Here is a 23,165-nt window from a genome sequence, read left to right on the forward strand (position 1 = left end):
TTATTGGGGCAAATGGCATTTTAGACAACCTCCCCACTCCTCCCCCCAACCTTTTCCCACTGAAAATGAATTATTTATTACGCTAAACACGTTTTAACGCGTAACACTGAAGTGGGTATTTTTGTATTATACAAGCACGGTTTTCTTCATTATTTTGCAAAATGTCTTCCGAGCTAAATCTCCTGCTACATTTGTTCCTAATTTTCTTCATGGTCGCCTTTGATGCTCGAGCCAGTCAAGGTATGGGACGTTTACAGTTTTGATTTCCTTTGGTTATTTCTGCTTTCCCTTTCAAAATTTAACTGTGAAGGTCTAGATTTTATGTTCGAAATGTGAGTGAAGAAGAACACAGGATGTATACATGAAAGGATACGATTCGGTCTTGTCCATATTGTGGAAATTGGGCAGCTGTTAGCAGTTACCATTTTTCAGTAATCATTTGTTTTTCTTTCCTCTACTATTCACAGCGTTCAGTCTCAAGGCTGGAAAAGGGAACATTACAAGCACGGCACCAGGTTTATTTGCTTGTAAGAAGATATCCTTCCCAAATCCTTTCTATGGCGGGCAACAAGTTAAGGTTTTTGCCTCAGTGGGACATACTGTCAAGAGGCTAACTCCTCGTAATGGTGCTGCAATCTGGGTCGAAGATGTTACAGCCAATGGATTCACTGTCTGCGTGGTGGAGTACGCGGAAGGATCAAATGGTACAACAGAAGTGAACTGGATGGCTTTGCAATCTCCTCCGTCAGGATCTCAGATGGAAACTACTTCCTTAGACGCTTGGACAAGTGGAACAACGTGTAAGAAAATCGCGTTCAAACAGGTTAACTAACATCGCTATAGGCATTTCGTTTGGCACTTGCCACTTAAGATGAGCACGGAAAGATAACAAAAAGGTGATATATACTATTTTAAAACTGAATAAAAACATGGCACGAGTAATAGGCCAAAAAAAAAATTACAAAAGGACTATAGTTAGCCAACATAGTTTTAACGAACGGGAAAAAAAAAAAAAAAAAAAACTTCATATGAAATAAACAAAAGTAACTAAAGAATTCATTACGCTCTTTTTTTGCTCTTCCTTTTTCATTGTTTCTTTCTTTCTTTCTTTTTTTCTTTCTTTCTTTCTTTCTTTCTTTCTTTCTTTCTTTCTTTCTTTCTTTCATTCTTTCATTCTTCCCTTCCTTGCTTCTCTCCTTCTTTCTTTCTCTTTTTTTTTCCCTCTTGTTAATTTGTTTTTTGGTTTTCTTTTTGACTGTTGATATACTATTTTTCTTTTTGACTTTCTCAATTTTTTTGTTGTTATCTGAGCCAGGGAGCCATATTTGTGTGTTATCGCTTTTTTGCTTGGTATTTTTTCCTTCAATCTTTTAATCTTTCTCGCCTTTGGTTTTTGATTCCTTTGTTTTCATTCTGTAGGGTATGTTTTTCTACATTCCTTATTTTCTTTAATAAATCACAATTGACCATTTACATTTCAGCCTTTCAAGACTCCTCCAGCCATTTTTGTGACTGCTAGTCATCAGTTTCCCAAGAGGCCTCAGGATGCCATGGCCATATGGATTGAAGACCTACACAAGGACAACTTTAAAATTTGTCTCAGGGAAACAAAGATTCTCGACGGAATACATAAAAATATGAAAATTGTGAGTAACTTACATTTTGGGTTTAAATAGTGCTAAACAAGGCTTATTTGCTCACGTTCTATCACGAATGAAGTTCTCTTACTTTCGACTTGAATTCTTTATATGAATTTATATAAACATTTCATTACTTTGCAGAACTGGATGGCATTTACAGATCTGAGGCTTGAAAACTTTACCTTGACCAATGAAGTTATGTTTAACGACACCAGCTCACGTGGAGCTTATCAGGACAACCAAGCTCTTTGCCAAGTAAGATTTACCAAGCAGCAAAAAAGTAATTTCTGACTGTTTGGGTTTTCTTTATAGAAACCTTTAAATCATAATAACAGCCCGGATTTACATGTAACCACAATTTCTCAGCGAGATCCTTAGAAAAGATAGCTCATAACCCAAACTATCAAATTTCTGAGGAATAAAAATGACGAAGTTGAGTTTCCAACATCACAAAAAGGTGGAAGCCATTTTGGGATGCCAAGTTGTCAGCTTACCAACCTTTGCAAAACTGCTCTTGTTGCTATGACATCATTTCTATCAATAGCTTGTCACTGAAGGCTTAGTTTTTTTTTACTGCCAAAATGACCCCAGTTCTTATTACCCACTGTATATCCCGTACTCGCCTTTTCAGCTGACTCAACTGGGACATTGTTTTCAGCTGTTTTTCTTGTGAGTTTTAAGGGAAATAAGAAAGCAGAGTTTTAGTATTCTCACCTCCTAATGTCTGCCGGGCCCGCGTAGCTAGTAATAACAGGCAAACCAAGCCACCTAATTCAGTCATTTTGTTTCGTCTTTGTTGTATACAGTTGTCATGAACACCCTAAATACTATCGAAGAGAAGTAACCATCGACATTGTCTCAGTCATAATTATTTCATGGTTATTACCTCAGTCATAATTATTTTGGTCACGGCTCTGGTCTGACGTATCTCTCTTCGAGAATTTTTGCTTCAACTTTCCGCACTTATTCCTATCGTTTCACTTCGCATTTCAGACAATTAACTTCACTGATCCCTTTTATGCTCCTCCTGTGGTGATAGTGTCGCCAAAGTACAGATACAACAATAACTACTCTTTTTCATCTCAATGCAACGCCGTTGTTACCTGGGTCGAGGTAAGTCACATGACCGTCAGGATGATACGATTAGCTATTTCAAGAAAAAGTCGATTTAACAATAGAGACGTTTCTAGTTAAGTGTAATGGAACCAACATCAAGGTTATCACTCTGGCCAATCACAAAGGACAAAGAAAATCCAGTGAACCAATGAGAAAGTGAAGCAGATACCGGCAGCTCATGCGAAGCGCCGGAAAACTTGTGTGAGTGAGTCACGATTACCTTTGGCTTTACTTCTGATTCAGGATGACAAAGCCGCGCGAAAATTGTAAGCTAATTGCCATAGTAATGTGAAACCAAAGCAAACGCGAAAATTTTCAAAAATCAATTGAAACCGCTCTAGTTTATAAATGTTTTCTTATTCCATGACAACCTTGACTTAAGTGTTTAACCTCTCGTCAAAATTAAATTTGTATTTCCATAGCACACATCCACAACAGATACAAAGGTTTGTGTGAGAAACTACAACAGTAACGGCAAAAAAAAGATACCATAACCGTTGACTACATCGTGATTGGAGGTAGGTAACTAATTAAAGAAAAACGCCATAATTTAGTAACAAGGGATTCAAGAAAAACACTAGGTCTTTCTCAAGCATGGTTGAAAATAAGTCAGAAAGACCACGTAAAGCTTCGGGGGAAAATCGTAAGGAGCTTAAAAAATTCATAGCTTTTGAATACTCCGCGCCGCCATTTTGATTCCACTGTATGACGTCAAATGGTCAATCGTATTGCCAGATTATGAGAGCCCTCAATCATTTTGTTAAAAGAACAACAACAACAACAACAACAACGACAACAAAGGAACTGACGAGGTGATATCCAAAATTAAAAAAGGCTGAACAACTTTGTATCCAAAAGTTTACCCCAAAACAAATATTGTTTCCTTGTGTACGGTTTGTTTTGCTTTGTTTATCATCATCGTCATCATCACTATCATCGTCGTCATCATCATCATCATCATCATCAGAGTTATGAGCCCTCACAGAGCCAAAGGAGGCAGGAAAAGTCCTTCTCCATAGTATTTCCTTCCATTTCCTATGTATGTTTTCGTTAATGAGAAAGTTTGTGACTAAGAATGCACTCACGGAGAATGCGTAGTTTGGAAAATATTTATATGAAAAGTTGAAATTATATGAATGAAAATATCTGATTCCTTGTTGCAAGGCGAAAAAATATGGTTTATTCTAACTCAAAGTAATATCAAATTTAAGCTGCTTTCATCTCTTTTGACAATTGATGAGTTGAGTGTTTTCCTTCCAGACTTGGATCCATGTCTGGATGTGACATGTCATTATCACGGTCTGTGTAAGGCTTTTGGACCTCATGATGCCCGCTGTGTGTGTATAGACAAATGTCCATCGTACCATGAACCAGTCTGCTCATCAAATGGTACAACATACGACAATAAGTGCTTTTTTGAACAAGAAATGTGTCTCCATCAGTTGAACCTCACCATACAACACCCTGGTAGCTGCGAAGGTGAGAGACTCCCACTTTACTCATTAATTGGCAAGTAAAGAGATAAACAAGGAAACTAACCAAATGCTCCTCCCTTATTTTAGAACTACATGTACAGATTAGACAGTGCAAGCTAATTAACGGAAATTTTGAATCATTTTTAGAGTTCAATTTTTAATTAATACTTAATTATATTAATTGCCTCGATATAATACGGGGTACACTGGTTTTAATCTTTCACGTTTTCGCATTATAGAAAACATTCTTTACAATATTTTGGGCCCTATCATTGGAACAAAGTTGACCACAGTGAGAGAGAGAAAGTTTAAAAAAAAGTATCAATTAAGAGCAAAGACTTAACACGTCTAATAGATAATTGTAACAAATGTGACATATGTTACTGATATATTATACTACGTTTACATAGTTTATTTATTTATTTGTGCATAATAATAATAATGATAATAATAATGACAATGACAATGACAATGACAATGATAATGATAATGATAATGATAATGATAATGATAATGATAATAATAAGACTTTATTGGAGAGGGTAACATTTGACAGTAACAAAACTGATAAACTAATGGCCCTCGATTGACATTTCAGTCACAGGCATTTAAAGTAATAGATAATATTTTTTGTCGATTTTCTGTTTACATGTAAATACTTCTTGTTATCTTTTTCTGTCTTTTTAGGATTTCCTTTCCAACGAGGACGTCGTCACATGCCGCATATTCCATCACTGGGGTACTCACACTGTGAAGCAATAGCTTTCAAGCCTTATGTGTTCTATCCTGACAAACCCATTGAAGTGCAGATCACTGTCAATCATATCGATACCACTGACAAATCATATGTACACGACGCCGCAGTGTCGTGGGTTGAGGATGTGAATTACAAACGATTCACTGCGTGTGTGATGGCAGCAGGCTACAATGAGCGAAAGTCAAATGCTAACGTGACAGTTGATTGGATGGCATATCAAGGTGCACCTGTGGGTGGCGTTACCGGGAAGGTGCGCATGTCACAGTGGTGGACTGGAACGACTTGTAAGGCTGTGAATTTTCCACCTGTAAGTTATAATTGTTGTTGTTGAATTGTTGTTAGCTTTTAGTAGCAAAATTTTTATGCTTCCTGGTAATATAGATAAAACTGGATTTATGAAAACCGTTGTAATGGGAATGCGCGTTCAATTCCTTTGCATTAGATGATCTACAAACTTTGATTTCTGCACTCCTAAAGGACTAAAAAGCACGCCAAACGATGAAGAATAAATAAGGGAATAAAGAATAGAACGAATAGTAAGATAAGAAAGTGGAGGAGAAAAAGAATTCGACATTCCTTAAAACTCTTTATGTCGTGTACTTTTGGATACTCGAGCAGTGCCAGATTTTCATCAAGTATTGTTTTCATAGAAACTCGAGATCTATATGCTTGAATTAATTCTTCTATTATTCCAAAGAAAGATGTTAAAAGTATAATATAATATAAAAGGTACAAAAATATAGTAGAATGTGGTAGATGCGAGCCAAAAGGCCACGGCTATCATTAATAACATGAAATGTGTCCCACCGTGCATATACAGTGCGTGACGTGAATTTTAGAGAGAAGCTGAAAAACCTTTTGTATAAGCTTTCAAAAGTATCTTTGTTGTTTTCCAGGGCACATTTCGTGTGAAACCCTCTGTGTTTGTGACTGCTGAGCACCACCACTCCGGTCTGAAGCGTGACGCTGCTAGTTTATGGATTGAAGATGTCACGCAATGGTCCTGTAAAGTTTGCTTGAGGGAATTGCAAAACTACGCCGGATCCCACCAAGATATTTCTGTGGTATGTGTATGAGCTGATGCATATCACTAATCTTTGCGATCTATTTTTTATTAGTTTTTTATATCCGATGGTTTTTAACTACGATCTAATGAAGGAAATATCTTTTCACAGTAAATGGTTTGAACCCAGGAGTATCAGTAGTTCGTATAGTGTGATCGTCCGGGTGAGTGTAGTTCTGAAAAGAACAACAGTTCTTTTCAGAACTACACTCACCCGGACGATCACACTATACGAAATATCTTTTGCTTACAATTATTGTATATTCTGAGTTTAAATTTTAAGCTTCTTGTTTAAACCTGCTAACATGTATTTTGTTATCCAATAGAATTGGTTGGCGTTCACGTACCTTCATAAGCCTCCTTTTTAGAACATAACTCGATCTACTTTGTGAACAATGAACCTCCTCCAGGCGATCATAATAACGCTTTTTGCAAGGTTAGTTATGCCCTTTACACTTTCTTTGCTCCATTTAAACATTGTGAGTCATATTTCTTGATTAAGAGACACCATTTAACATTATTTTCTAACTTTCTGAGAAAAAAAACATATGAAATCCAAAATAGTGGATTCGAAATGGTGTAATGACGTCTCGCAGTGTTATATGACGTCATAAGCAAGAACCTTCATTAGTCGTAGAACAAGCTGAGTGCTATCTACTATCGAACGATAACTGGTGATAGACATCGAGTAGCTTAGTCAATCCTTACATTAAACACTCACAAGAAATCACCTGGGCGAAAATATAGAAAACCTTTTTTAACTTGGAAGAAACACAGTGATAACGATTGTCAAGAATGCGAGAAAGATCTAAGCTCCTGGCGTCATTGCACGTACAGTAATCGGACACTCTACCGCTGAGCAAGAGACTCGCAAAAGACAGGATATAGTTTTGTAGTAAACAGGAACACGTGCAAGCTAAAGGGAATTAACCTAACACAAAGGTATCATGGAAAAATGACAGGCAATATAATACAAGGTGCAGTACTGATTTACGACTTAAATGCTCCTTCTTTTTTTCAAAAAGGATGTTAACCTCGCCAACTTTTACAACGGAACCCCAAACGTTTTTGTTTCTGCTGATCATTCATCAAAAGGAGGGAATCTAAGTCCGGTTCATAATGCCATCGCAGCTTGGGTAGGGGTACGATAACGAATTCACATCTCTTTTTGTCATAAAACTTCATCCCTGTTGATTGCTCCTCCGCCTATAAAATGTAGACTGATGTCATGTTTCTATTATTGTTTTTTTCCTTTCAACAGTATATTAACAAGACTGGTTTTCGAGTTTGTTTTAAAGAACTGTTTGAGGCAAAATATGATCCTGTCTTCATTACCTACACCGTGTTGTCAGGTAAACGCTTTACAGATTTTGCGCCTTGCAAATAACTGAATTAGTAATTCCATTAAACTTGCTTCGATTTTGTAAATTATTCCTTAATTATACAACTAAAGCAAATATAATGTAAAAGAATCAATAGACGTGGCTACTATGAAATGAAACAAAACAGGCTTGTAAAGGTTGAGGGTGGTGGGGGGTTGGGGTGGGAGGGGAGATGACCAAACCACTTGTTACAGCAAAACACTCACTTAATATGCTTAAAACGGCCACAGCGTCACATTTAAAAGGAATGAAAAACTTGATTTTTTTTCCTCCGAATAATTATCACCACGAGTAGTTACTGTGAAGAGATATTTTGGAGAAAAGTTGCATTTTGAATCTCTCCGATTGTAAACTACAGGCCTAGTCTTTTCGTGTGTCAGAAATTACGCTCTATCGCCCTTTACCACCCTCCACCCGTCGTTGGTACATCGTACGACAAGTAGTATCATTATTTGGTTAAGAATAATTTCATCTGATCTTCATCTTTCCCCACATATAGAGATATGCCAGCCTGGATGGGGTTATTTCAATGGTTACTGTTATTTCACAAGCTCTGTGTGCGCTTCGTGGCTGACTGCTGTGTCACTGTTTAACGATAGGCGCGCATCTTGTGACCGTCCACAACCAAGAGGAAAACGTTTACATCCAGCACCGCCATAATGGAGAGAGATCCTGGATTGGGCTTAATGACCGAAGCGTGGAAGGATCATTCGTGTGGACAAACCGAGAAATAAGTAAATTTAGGTTCTGGGCTCCAAAACAACCAAACAATCTCAGAAACCAGGACTGCGTACACACTCTTGGTGCTAAGGAAGGCTATATGTGGACTGATGTGTCTTGTAGTAGCTGCCACAACTTTACTTGTTTTAAAGGTAAAAAATGGTCTATCTAATTAACTGCTTAATACCTTTTATGAGTGATAGCTGAGCTTCCGTTGAAAAGAAAGATAAGATACTGCCCAAAAAGAATCTGAAAATCTCTATTTAATGATTGTACATGTATTAGGAGACCTATCGTACTTTACTACTGTAGTATCATATTTCTTTGAAACATTTTTTTCTGCACATTTAGCGGTTTTTTTAAATATATTTTAAAGGTGCTACAGCTGTAGCTTGGTTTTAAGTTTATAACTGCACAGGGTAGGTTTTGCTCCCGCATATATCGGTTTAAATAAATTTTTAAACATATTCACGAAGGCAATTGTTGGCTAAGTAAGATTAACAAACACGTGTTCTATTTCTTAATTAGTTGTAGACGAGTGTGTTACTAATCACCACAGCTGTGATGCTAGCGCAATCTGCCGGAATACTGTGGGATCATACAATTGTACTTGCAAAGCTGGATTCTTTGGAAACGGAAGAAAATGTTTTGGTAACTTACGTTTTACAGCAATTTTGGCACTTTACTACTTTAACATAATTGAGATCTTCTACAGTGTGTACATGACCCCTTTAAGCAATACTAGTCGCAAGGGACAACTAGGTCTGTAGATTTTCAATATCGTGTAGGGAAATTGCTGTTAGAAAGTGATGCAATAATCTGCTTAAATGAACGAGCCTGAAATCCTTCACCGATCGTTTCTACGTTTCTGTGCACTGCAACACTTAGACTTAATGATTCTCTCGTCGAAACTATCTTATCTTATTCCTCGACATTAAGGCTAAACCCCTAGACTAATACAGATTGCGCATCAGGCTCCACGCATCCTGAGAAGCAGAACTTGAATATATTATCTGCACTGAACTGATATCATTTACTTTCTTTTGATCTGTCTAGATATAGACGAATGCAGAACCAACTCTCACAGTTGTGATGTTAATGCTGCTTGTAGTAATACCAAGGGAGGCCACAATTGCACCTGTAAAGATGGATATGCTGGCGATGGAAAGAACTGTACTGGTAACAAGCAAAATATCTTCCAGTTCATGTATTGAAATGAAATTTGTCAAAGAACTCATTTTAAAATCCCAATAAATTGAATAGCTGCAAAGAATAATATTATTGAACATCGTGACAGCTTTATAGAATTTGACTCCATGGCAGTCAAAAAGTAGATCTTTATTTAGGCAATTAGTATAATTTTTATATAAAATGAAGTGACTTATTTGAACGTGCTTAGTTAATCTATCATTTGCCGAAATGACAGAATCGATGTTTCAAGTAGTAAAGCTAAGCTTAACTAGTAACTCTGCAAAGACTGGACAGCAAAAAAAAAACAAACAAACAAACAAACAAACAAACAAAAAAATATCCACGCTGATCTTAAACTTTTCTAACTTAAACAAAGTACAAGCTGTAGAGCGATTTCTCCTAAATTTCAAGAGGGAATATATTGGTATGGCAATTAATTGCTTGAAGTTGACCTGAAGCTTCTTTAAATTGGTGACCATAATTTCATCGGGCGATCCCCTCACATGTTACCGTTTGGCTTCTATTTTTATACATTTCTTCTGGTTGTCTCAATCAATTGTGAGGTAGAATTTTTCATGTATTTCTAAACAATTTTTCAAATTCAAGATGGTGCACATTTCGAAGTGTCAGTTAGATATGATATGACGTCATGATTGACATACGTAATTATCTTTAATTAAAATAAACAAATTTAGATACTTTGTATGTCACGTATGTTTGACTGCCATTGGGTCAACACATTTTGGCGTACTTAGGTGATATAAAGAGAAAAATAATGCCAGTTAATTACTCGTCCTCGCACGGCTAACAGAAAGTTCTGCTCTAGGTCAAAGTCGGTTAAGACTTGTTTACGTGAGTTGGATAACCAATTTACAAAGCAGGCAATTTATTACTTCCGTCCTCTGCAAAACCTCTAATAAACAATTTACTACATAAAGGGCACTTTCCTTTCTGATAATCAACGGATAGTAGGCATAAGAATATACAACAGGTATCCCCACAGTTTTCTCATTGTTCAATTCCTCATTTTATGTTTCAGATATAAACGAGTGCACAATCAGGTCCCATAGCTGCCATGTTGATGCTGTGTGTCATAACACCAAAGGATCTTACAAGTGTACTTGTAAATCTGGATATGCTGGAGATGGCAAAAAGTGCGCTGGTAATTATCTTATATCGTGGTAGCTTTGTAGAATTTGACTGCAGGCAAAGCAACACATAGTGGAAATTTATTTATGCGATTAGATAATTTTATAAAATGAAATCACTTACTTAAATGTATGTAATTAACTCCATCATTTGTAAAAATGATAGAAACGGAGGTTTAAGCGGTAAAGATAAGCAAAGTAACTCTGCAAAAGACTGGGGGGCAAAAAAAAAAAAAGCAAGCACAAAAATTGCTAGCGCGAATATTATGGTATATCAATTATGAGTACTCGCTTAAGTTTCTTTGAACTGATCGGTATTTTCATCGGGCGATTTCCTGACGTGTTACATTTGACTTTTTTTTCAAAGTTTTTGCACTTTGTCAGAGAAGATTTAGAAATTTATTGAGCTTTTATTCTAAACCAAATACAGTTCTCGTAATTTTTATACACTTTTTTTTTCCTGATTTTCTCGATCAATTGCGGGGTGGAATTTTACTGATGTTTCTAAACAAATTTTGAAATGCAAGATAGGCACACTTCGAGACGTCAGTTAGGTATGATATGACGTCATGATTGACATGTATTCATTCATAAAGGCTGGATGTTTTGCATGGCAGATATGTTTGACTGCTATTGAGTCGACACTTTTTTATGTCCTTGAGAGATATAAAAAGAAAAACAAATATTGTTAATTAGTCGGCCTTGCACGGCTAGTAGAAAGTTCTGCTCCAGCTAGGTCAAAGTCGGTTAAGACTAGTTTACGTGACTTGCATAATTAGATATCAGACTGCACTCTTTATGACCATGTTCAAGCAGAGCGCAAAAGGATTTTCAACAACGAAAACTTTTCTCTTGATAGACTTTTCTGTGTCAAAATAAGGTTTTTGTTAAAAAACACGAATGAGGGGAAGCGAGAGACCTATCTTATTTTAGTGCTCGATTCCTTATCTCGTTTACCACAGATTGAGAGCCTGGGATAACCTGATTAATATAAAAGGCAGGCAACTGATCCATCTCCGCCTCTTAAAACGCTAATAAACGAATTGCTGCATAAAAGGCACTGTTCTTTCTAAAAATCGACGGGTGGTGTGCTTAAAAGTAATTAGCAGAAATCACCTTCAGTTTCTTAATTAATCAATTCATCATTTTATGCTTCAGATATAAACGAGTGCACCACCAAGTCCCGTAGCTGTCATGTTAATGTTATTTGTCATAATACCAATGGATCTTACAAGTGTGCTTGTAAATCTGGATACCATACTATAGGAAATTAACACTCGTCTTAATTAACGTATTTGAAATCAATGCGACTTAAATTAACGCGAATTGAAGGTAAATTTGCTTCCCAATAAAGGAAATTAACGTAAGAGAGGGGGTAAAATTTGAAAATGAGGGAAATTAACGCGTCTGCCACACCAAGAAAGTAAAAATAAACAGCGAACACGAAGGAAATTCAGTTGAAGTACAGCAGACGATTTTCAAATGTGAAAGATTGATGTGAAAATTTATTCTTTGGCTGTGCCAAGAATGTCTGGAGTATGTCGTAGATTTTGGGGAAAATAACGGTAATTGACGTCGCGGAAATTAACGCGCAGCTTAATTAACAGCGCGGAAATAAACATTAACATAAATTAACGCGACTTAAATTAGCGCAATTTTTTTTTTAAATTCGCGTTAATTTCATGAAACGTTAATTTCTTGTAATAAGGTATGTTGGAGATGGCAAAAAGTGTGCTGGTAATTATCGAACATCGTGATAGCTTTATAGAATTTAACTACGCATCCTACAATATAAATGGTTCTTTATTTATGCGTTTTGTTAATCTCATAAACTTGAAATCACTCAGCGTAGACGTACTTAAATTAATCTATCATTCGCCAAAATAATAGAATTAGTGATATATGTGGTAAAGCTAAGCTACAATGTATGTAACTGTGCAAATACTGGAGGGCAAATAAAATGCGCACAATGTTTATTTTAAACTTGTCTAACTTACTTTTTTTAAAATATGGGGCGCATGGCTTATCCTAGTTACTGCTCTATTTTCAAAATTCGTTTCGTGAAATTTTGGTCTGAAATCATACTTGAGCCGCGCTTGTTTAATTGATTTTAAATTAATTCAAGCGCATGATTTCAGTTCTGACCAAATTGCTTTTCACTCAGTTCAGTTACCATTACTAAACAACGTTCAAGCTATAGTAGTCATACTTTGTGATTTTTTTTTGCTAAAATTAATCAGGGAATCGAGCATCTTGACATGCCGATAAGAGCAAAGAAATCACCTTCAGTTTCCTTATTATACAATTCCTCATTTTATGTTTCAGATATAAACGAGTGTACAACCAAGTCCCATAGCTGCCATGTTGATGCTGTGTGCCATAACACCAAAGGATCTTACAAGTGTACTTGTAAAACTGGATATGCTGGAGATGGAAAAGACTGCGGCAAGCCTGGTATTTATTGAATATCAAAGTTCTTTTTTTTTTTTTTTTTTTTTTTAATTTGACTGAATAAGGTGTAATAGATGCCAAGATCTTTATTTATAAGATAAATTTATCTTGAACAAGTACGCATGGTATCACCTAATAAATTGAAGTTAATCCATCACATGCCAAATTAAAAGGATAACATCAGTGATATGGTGCGTTAAACTAACTGTGCAAAGACTGGAGGGCAAATGGAGGCTGAAAACTACATGCTTTAACAAACGACAAAATTCTCCAAAATTTTGGTCGTGGGATTATATTGTATTTTTTTTACAGCAGGCACAACTTTTGATCTCAGTTTTCGTCTAAACAATCAGAAAAGCTTCCTTTTACCCTGTTAGCGACATAGTTGCCGTGGATGAGTTCCGTGAGGATTGATTTTCATTTTCGGATTGCATAATTCTTAACGAAAGTTAACCAAATAATCGCGTTTTCATCGTTCCATTATATTTCTGTAGTGAACAACTCCGCACTACGGCCTGAACAACTTCCCACCAACTTTACGGCCTTCTACATACAGTCGCTTAGCTTACTTAATTCTGAAACACGGGAAAATTCAGTCAGAAAAAATATGGAGTATTCACTACCTCGATTGTTTCTCCGCACTTATTTGAAATGAGGGGACTGTAATCATTTCAGCCTTCGAGGTCTGGATGGTTATTTACTACTGGCTCGGATCAAATGCACGCTCATTTATATTACCTAATTGGTAGAGGCTTCAGACTGTAATGGGCCTCGGTTTGTTTGAATGGAACACGTCGGCGTATGGATCTTAACTTAATTACATTTTGGGACAACTAAACCGAGAGTAAAACGACGATTAAACATCAGGTAATGAGCTCTGCCACAGATCAAAGTCTGTCGAGACTACATTACGTGGCTTGCTTAATGCGATCATAGCGTTCACTCTTTATGATGAAGCGGGGTGCAAAAAGGATTCTGCAATGGCCTTGTCGAAATGACAAAAACTTCCGGAAACTAAATTAGTAGTCTAAAATTTCAATTTTAAATTCCGCTGGGATTTATCTAGTTCCAGAAGATAAAATTTGCTTTACACTAGTTAAGTAATTATGGTATCAATAATTTCCCTTTTTCTCCTACATGTATAGTTCCATTTACAACGCGTGGGCGTAGTGGACGATTTGGAACTATTCAGAAATTCACCGCTCCCAGAAGCGCTCGCTATCTTATCAAAGCTTGGGGAGCCCGGGGAGGAACACACTCATACAACTATGGATACAAGCCGGGAACTTACTATGGCGGCAAGGGTGCGTACATTAAGGGCAAGTTCAGACTGACTAAAGGAACAGTGCTGAATATTGTGGTGGGACAGAGAGGAGGAAACTCAGTGGAGGTGAAAGGAGGAAGAAGGACTACCCAGACAGCAGCTCAGCTAGGGCGGTCTGTAGAGGACAATGCTGGTACAGGGGGAGGAGGAGGAAGTTTTGTTTACACTAGAAGTAATGTGCTTTTATTAGCCGCCGGAGGGGGAGGGGGTGCGTCTAGTGGATATAACGGGGTGGATGGTCAGGCGGGAACAACAGGCACCAGTAGTGTTGGGCAAATTCCGTCCAGAGTTCGGAAGGGAGGTACTGGGGGGCAGCCGGGTGAATGTAACAGTGCAGGAGCTAGTTACCATGGGGGTGTAGGTGCAGGCTGGTATGCTCAAGGGTGTGCCAGGAAGGGGAAACAGCATGGAGAGACGGGCGGATCACGTGCTCAAGGCTGGACTGGAGGTCGAGCCGGCAGCATGAACAGCGGGTACAACGGGGCGCGAGCACCAGGAGCGGTGGGAGGATTTGGTGGTGGTGGAGGGGGGTCAGAAGATAATGGTGCATCCGGTGGAGGGGGAGGGTACTCTGGGGGAGGCAGCGGTACCCATGCACGCCAAGCTGGAGGGGGAGGGGGTTCGTACTGTAGTGGTCAGGGTTGTTCTGGTGTAACTGGTGGAAACTCCAATGATGCAGGGCTTGTGAAGATTATCGAGATATCCGCATAATAACGAAAACATGTTTTTTGTTTTCTTTATCTCAAACCAACTGGTAGACATAACCCTCCGTAGATTTAATCTTCAAACTAATTTTTTCTCAAGTAAAATAGTTTTCCTGGTTATTCCATAACTTTTTTCACCAAAGCAAAACACATCAGCAATGTATAAAATAGTTTTAAGTTTTTGTCTGGTCTCGTGAGACTTAGCGCTAATTATATTGCACGAGCACTAACGAGGTACAGCGAACGTAACATAGGGAAGCCTTCACTGATGAAACAAAAAGCCCGACAATTGCCATAAGAAGTTTAAAGAATTAACGTCAGTTTCTCGTGCGTCTGTCCCGTTATTGATCATGAATTTTGTCATAACGTTGTCAAAGTAGCTGTGGATCCACGAGGCGAAAGCCAAGTAGATCCGCAGACTACTTTGACACTGTTATGACGAAATTCATTGTCAATAACAGGCCAGACGCATGAAAACTGACTCCAATCTGTTTTTTTTTGTCAAATTATCCGCTCTCGCTCGTTGACGCATCGCATAAATTAAAAATTCATGTCTGTCCGCTTATTGACAATAATAAATTAGCCAATGAAAGCGTGAGAATTTCTACAGTTATCGTAAAAGTTTTTACTGAAAAATATATCATAACGCGGAGTGCACTTTAGTGAATGTTAGTACGTCAAGTAGCTGTCAATATTAGCAATAAAAATGGCGGCACTATAATTGGAATTCCAAATATAAATTAAAACTAGCTGATATCTGCGCCAAATGTTTCCCTTGAATTGGTCTGGAAAAGTGTCTGCTCCGAAAATACTTGTCTCATCAATTTGTTTCAACAGTGGAATCCTTAGGAAAGAAAAGCTGTATAGAAGACTTACCAAGGTTTTGCCACACAGCAGGGAACCTCAGTTTGCTTTCTAGCATTTTCTAACAAACTTGAGCAGCTGCTGATAACTTTATGGGTTTTTCCGTTGTACATAGTGAAACCGAGGGAGAAAATCACTGCATGTAGGCTATTATTTTTCTTTACTGCTTTTTTCTTCTTTTAATTCTAGGACCCGTCCACGCTAAGCCGAAGGAAATTGAAAACGGAGGTTTCACTCTAAAAGCGAATCAAATGTTTTCCGTTCACATTAGGCCGAAAGAATTTAAGAACGCAACAATCACCGGTCATTTTGGATTCGTGTTTGCAAAACAGTCGGGAAGGAAAATCAAATTATCGCGACGCCATCGTTTTCAAAAAAGCTCCGTTTTCAAAATGTTTTCCGTTCACACAAAAACGGAAAGCCAGTGTTTTCAAATACCTTCAGCTTCAAGAGCGTTTTAGAAAAGCTCCGTTTTCGTAACAGATTATTGTGAACGGTAGGCCTTACCGTAGAAATAAAGCCACGTTTTCAATTGTTTTATTTTGTAACCTTTATAAACTACTGGGTCTTTTATGCTTATCAGTAGGGTCTAGTTAACAAAGTTGGCACGAAACAATAAGAATCCAAATATCTGGCGCTAACATATTGTTTTGCTTTTGTGAGGAAAACTGTTTATCTCTTGTTGATTATGCTAACGCGCCATAAAATTTCGATTTAGCTCCCGGGGTGCCGGTTAAATTTTTGTTTCTGTTTTGAGAGCTACCCAAAAGAGACAAGTTAGTTTTACTCAATTTCGCCTTTGCCGTGAATGGCTAAAGCACTGAAACTACAAAAACTGCTTCTACACCGAAACACCTACAGTTCAACCCCTATTAAACGGTCACCCTTGGGGAAATGGATAGTGGCTTCTTAAAGGGGTCTGGCCGCTTAATAGAGGTAAAAACAGTAGAAAAGCTCTCATCGGGACCTTGATTACTGTCCGCGTAATAGGGGTGGTCGTTGTATAGGTGGCTGCGGCTTAATAGCAATGTAATGAGACGAACGTTAATCGCTCTCACAACTCACTAATTACACTTGGTACCCTGAGCCTGAATATTGGAAGATGGGAATAGGTGGTAAAATAACGGGTGTTCATTGGAATAGAGAATGCTTATTGTAAGAGATGCTAAATCAAATCATTATGGTATAAAACAATCCAAAAAATCTATATAGCTCAGTTTAAGTACATGTATTGCTGTACCTTTTTATGGGAAACTAATAAAGTTAATTCAACGGGAAATCAGTGTCTTTAGAGTTTGGTCTTGTATTATTTCCCAAATATGTCATCTGGACGCGCTTTTCTCAATCATGCTCTTCTCGTATCATGAAAATTAGTGTCCCTGGATAAATGAAGCCATAACAAAAGAGAAAAATCATTCTGTCCTTAAGCAAAACGACAAAAAGAAAAGAAAAGAAAAGAAAAAAACAACTTTAGATTTGGTTTTCTGGATAAGCATCTGAAAATGTTTGATATTCAAAACAACGAGAGAAGAAGTTTTTCCACCCGTCTGATCTTGTTTGCTTTGCTCGAATGTTTTTATTTTCCTGTTGACATAAAAGACCGGTTATGCTACCGAAGTCTCTTGCTAGGTGGGTAATGGCAATTGGCCCAGTTATCCGCTTTCTTACTGGTACATCATCCTCAGTGAAGCATCTCAAAATAGCCATCCTGCTGTAAATGGCTGGTTACAGTTTCCAACACTTCCCAGCAGTTGTTCTTTGAGGGTATAATTACGTCCACTCTTTATCAAATCCTCGAAAATTTAAGTGAACTCTGAACCCCCTGGACGGGTTTGTTTTTAAGCTTTGAGAAATTTGCATCTTATCGTGCTGATTATAATTCCACAATACAACGTATGGTTCACTGGGTATTTTTTTGTTGGGGGAGGGGGGTATAGGAACTTCAAAGTTAGCTATTAGTTCACACACGCTGTGCACATCATCCAGCCTGGAAATCATTGTTAACGCGCCACGCGCGGCTGAAACTGACGTAATCAAAGTGTACGCCACCATAACTGAACGACTAAAATGAAAGCAAAATTTTCCTTCTGCAACCATATCAAGGTTACTGAGCATGTACTAAAACCAGAAACACCAGCGTAACAGCATTCCGCTCACCAGTAACTGTTGTTGGCTTTAAGCTAAACAAAACTAAACGCTATTCATAGAAACTGTTTATGCTAAAAAAAGAAAAATAATAAATAATGTTGTGGACTCACTCGGCTGCGCCTCGTCAGCCCACGACATTTTGACCACTGTGATGACGCATACTCGTTGTCGATAAGAGTACAGACAACGATAAACCACATTCGCTTTGTTAAATACACCACGGTATAAATTTTAGTTCAAAACAAAAAAAATTAAAGTAAAAGTAAAAAGGCCAAAATAAAGATTTTAGATTTGTTATATTTTAATCCTGTCAAAACAAAATCTATTGGTTTCCTTTCAATCTGGTGCGGTCTCAACAGCGGCGACACTGGGCTTCTCGCTCTCCACTTCGTCCGAGCTTATGTAGGTGTACATGTCTATTTTGTATTTTGTAGATCGGATGTGTTTGTTAGCGAACTCATGTTTATAGGATAAAGTACAACACTTACATGGTACCCCATACGCAAATCCTCCTTTTACAGTCTGTGCTAAATAGCTACGAATCCAACGTTTTCTGCCGGTCGATTATTCGATCGATACTTGCAAAACAAAGGTATCAAAGATGACGGATCGCAAATTACCCTAGTTCTCAGTACTCTTTGGTTCAAAGGGATAAATCGCGCTCTTCGATCCGGGTGCCTGCATAAGCGTGACGGATGACGAAACACTGGAAAGCGAAGCTTATTGAGCTCTACGCCTCGTAAGATGACTCAACACTCATACTGGCAATAAATAAGCCAGATATCTTGACGTGAAAAATCGCGATCTGAAGAATATTTAGTCGCATTTGAAACTCGCTCGAAAAGGAACGTGCGATCGTTTAGCTACAATTCTCGCTTCGCCAGTGTCACGATAAATATAAACATTATTTTGTTAATTACTTACGATACCTTCTGCGTTGTTTTCCTTCCCTAAAACCATCCTCAGAATCCGTTGAATTTGTTTTAAATTCGTTTCAGCGTTTCACCATTTTGAAGCGAATAGACCATTTTGCAGTTGCCTGCTTAATGACCTGGCCTTTGAATGTCAACGAGACTGGGGGTAACCTTGTTTTGATACAGACCTTAATACTTTTGTTGTGTAAATCAAGTTGTTCTTATGCTAACTAGTTGGCATTTAAATGAGAAAAGCAGACAGGTATGTATTAAAGCAAGGTCACCTCCAGCCTCGCTTGCATTCATGGCCAGGTAACTAAGCGCACAACTGTAAAATGACCTATTTCGTTGATCGCGAAAAAATCGTTTCGTCATGTAAGCCATATTTGAGTGTCTTAGCTCAAGATCACTCAGTAATTGAGTAATACTATCAGCTTCCTGTATTCCAAATTTGGAAGAAATCAGAAGTAATACAATTGTTTCGCTAATAACGCGTAACGCAAACTTTTCGTTAATTTAACCCCACGGCACACGAGTTGACTGAAATGAGTTTTAACGTAAATCAAAGACAAGATATTTTCAGTGTTTATATGATAGATGTAAACCCAAATAAACTGCTTTTCTAACTTTTATATCTTTCTTAACTTTGATCCATTTTATATAATTTCAACCAGACTCCCCACCTAGATGATGTCGTGTCCCTTTGCTTTAGGTAGAAACGAGTATACAACCAAATCGAAGCTTTGATGTTAATTAATGCCGTGTGTGAAAAAAAAGGTTCTTACCACTGAGGTTGTAAAGCAGAGCTGTCATTTGATTGAAGTCGAATTGCTGAACTTCCTTAGCTGTTTGTTAGCAACATGTAAAGATGTTACAATCTGTCATTATGGGGACATCAGTCATGCAACACTGGTCAATGATCGGCTGTCACAGGGCAAGGCATGTCTCATCACATGTTCAAGAGGATGTTGCACTAAATTGGATGCTTATGATGTTTTTTTAAACGTGTTTTACTTGCCAACATTAAAGCAAATTATGCATATGACAAACTGGAAGCAAGTAATGTTTTGGTGTGTACATCCCATTGCTTGTAGGGTAAACCGAATGATGTGGAGGGAAGTCCAGGCCCTGTGATATTTGATATCATCAATGCAACAGTCACTGTGTCTGTTGACTACAAAATGTAATTTGTGATAAATCGGTATTAATATAAATTAATATTTTACCGACACGGAACGGAGAACTGGGTGGGAGAGTAGTACGCGAAGGCTCATGGGTAGTACGTTTGTAAAAAGAGACGGTTGAGAAACTTGTGACATTTTACGGTCAGCCTTGCCACTAGCACTTTCCCATAAGGTTTGTTTTTATTGTGTAATTAGCATCACATGAGTTGTTTTTTCATTGTGTTGTATATGTGTCAACCATAAAACCCCAAAGGTGGCGCCACTGCATTTGGTTGGGGGTATACGGTCCCTATTTTTCCTAACAAGAGGTCTTTGGGGTTTACGTGTCCGGCTTTGGCGCATGTAGGACGTTACTTGATGTATCTCTTATCCACTTTGTTGTAAGCTTACTGTCGCAAATAAGACATATCTTGGGCCTGGCTGACCAACGCGCCCATGCCTCAACCTTTGAGTGTGTTCGGTTGTGTAATGAAGGCAAAATTCAAGGAAATGAAGCACCCTTTGGTGAAAATGAAGGTAAGCAATGTGCTGTAATGTCTCTTACTGCTAGTATCTACCATCAAATGGATTTTAAGATTTTAATGAGCAGACTAGTTCCACTCTGAATACCATTATTGAGAATAAACTATCTATTTTACAGTTCTACAAGATATTCTGTAGGTAACTGATATTCAAGGCATGGTTTTAATTTTTGTTAGAAAACAGCCCTAAGAAAATACGTGCGCTGATTGGTTAAAAATCGTGTTTATATAACTCGATAGAAACACAAAACTAGCACGAGCTGTTGATGTAATGATGACTCGAGCAAAGAGAATTTACATTTTGATGATCAAAGTAAACAACTTGTTTCCTTTTTTTTCGTCGCTGTGTTTTCTAAAAGAAATAGAAAACATGTTCTCCGTGTTTCTATCGAGTCATAGAAACACTCGCGAAAGTTTAGGAGAACTCGAAAAAGCCGTGGAGACACTCGCCTATAGACGACTCGTGTTCCCACAACATTTCTCGTTCTCCCAAACTTCCACTCGTGTTTCTATAACTCGATAGAAACACGGTACATGTTTTCTATTTCTTAAATATGATGTATACAGCACAATGCATTTAGTCAAAACACATGACCACTTGAGGCGAGCTAGCTCGCTATCGGCGAATCGGTACTTAATCTTGTGCTCGTTGTTAATGGCTATGGGCTGCGTCTTGTTAATTATAAAAATAACGGAAATGATTCGCCTTCGAATTGTGATTGGCGTGCTGATTCAATAAGTGACCTATACTGTCATTAACTATAACACGCCATGTTTGCCATATCTCGTAAGGATTATTAAACTAGAAAAGCTTGACTTTGTTCACAGGTATCTCCTGTTACTATATAATGTAACTGAGTTAAGGTCACTGTTGAATGGTGAACGGAGAATGGAAAATTAAAATGGGAAATTTTTACCAGCAGATCTTAAATCTAATTAAACTAGATTATCTAAATGATCTAAATTGCTTCGGATCTACTTCTTCTTTCCAGAGTCTTTGTGAAAGATTTCCCTGTAAACACGGTGGAGCATGTCGACCGCTTTACGAGACTGACGACTACAGATGTACTTGCAAACAAAACTGCACCTGCAAAAATTGCAAGACTTGGAATGTTGAGCTACTTAAGGCTTTCTGTGAATTCTACCTGATTTGGCGAGACTTAATAAAACGAAAAGCAAGTAAACGGAAACAAATCTCTTCCCTGCAACACACGTCGTGCTCGAGAAGAGAAGTTGCAAAGATTGTCTATACTCTTTCCGTAATTGTCATTCACAATAATAGGACTCAAAATAAATTGGAATTATACGAACAGTGACTTACAATTCTCGTTTTATTGCTTGTTTGTTTGATCAGTTTGGTTTCTCATGTATTTCTTTGACCGCGTCTGGAATAATATTTATAGAACTTTTTCTGCAAATTTATTTAAGCTAGAGCGTTCTCTATTTCACATTGACCACAAAAAAGCATTTTGCTTGCAGATGCGCTAATTGCAGCCGTGCATTCAAACATAAAAGTACAAAAATTAAAAACATAACACGGATTAAAATCCCAACTGGCACAAGGCGAAGCAGTTGACTTTTTACAGGCGTGGCTGGGGAGTTGAAGTCAGTTCTACTATGACATGGCTCCAGATCAAGCCATGCTGTGTTTATTCATGGCCACTACTAGCACGTAACTGTTGGTCAAAAGAAAACAAAAATCGTTCCTTACTAAATCCAAGTAAATTTGTTCCACAAAAATTTTCCCAAAATCATTCACTCACTCATCCTCTTCGCTCCTTCGTGAGTGGAGCATAAGGCCACGTAACAACAGGTGCCATCCATCACAGTCTTGAGCTTCCCGCTCAACCCCATTCCAGCGTGTCCATCCCAGATCTTTCCTTTCGGCTTCAATTGTTCTCCTCCAAGTGATCTTTGGTCTGCCGGGCCTTCTCTTGCCTTCAGGGGTCCAGGTGAGCGCAACTCTGCAGTTGTTATCTTTCTCTCTCCTCAAAACGTGACCGATCCATCTCCATCGTCTGACCTTCAAGGTTTCTGAGATTGGACCCTCTCTAGCTCTTTCATAACGTTCACGGTTGGAGATGGTGTATGGCCAAAATATGCCAAGGATTCTTCTTAGGCATTTTCGATGGAAGACATCCAGGCGCTCCATGTCAGTTGATGTAACCCTCCACATCTCAGTGCCATACAGGAGAATAGAGATCACGCAGCTCTTGAAGATTCTCAGCTTGGTATACTTGCTGTATGTGCTAGACCTCCAGACAGGATTTAGAGTGGCATATGCTCTTCTTGCGATTGACAGCCTGCGTGAGATGTTTTCATGTGACCCACTAGCTCCATGGACTATGGCACCCAGGTAAATGAAGGAGTTGACGTCTTCAACTTCTAAACCATCAATGGAAATTGTGTCGGTGACCTTGGCGTTTGTTCGTAGCACCTTTGTCTTGGTGGTGTTGATACAGAGTCCGATATATCTTGAGACCTGATGGAGGCGGCTGAACTTCTCTTGAAGATCTTTGTGCCGGCTGGAGAGAAGGGCTATGTCATCTGCATAGTCTAGGTC

General features: G+C 38.1%; 1 pseudogene across 1 annotated transcript; it reads left to right on the forward strand.

Annotated features, from left to right (window-relative positions):
• The first annotated feature begins 81 nt into the window (after positions 1–81).
• LOC110057428 (uncharacterized) lies at positions 82–15,332 on the forward strand (annotated as a pseudogene). The gene is made up of 18 exons (XR_016210094.1): positions 82–240; positions 468–823; positions 1,482–1,646; positions 1,782–1,895; positions 2,634–2,753; positions 3,179–3,274; positions 4,017–4,235; positions 4,919–5,295; positions 5,885–6,052; positions 6,378–6,487; positions 7,077–7,193; positions 7,313–7,403; positions 7,933–8,305; positions 8,682–8,804; positions 9,210–9,332; positions 10,384–10,506; positions 12,818–12,946; positions 14,089–15,332. The product of XR_016210094.1 is annotated as an uncharacterized LOC110057428 (transcript).
• The last annotated feature ends 7,833 nt before the right edge of the window (positions 15,333–23,165 follow it).

This window comes from Orbicella faveolata, unplaced genomic scaffold (assembly GCF_042242905.1).
Source record: "Orbicella faveolata isolate gen_17 unplaced genomic scaffold, um_ofav_v1 contig_34, whole genome shotgun sequence".
In the NCBI taxonomy this organism is placed as follows: Eukaryota; Metazoa; Cnidaria; class Anthozoa; order Scleractinia; family Merulinidae; genus Orbicella; species Orbicella faveolata.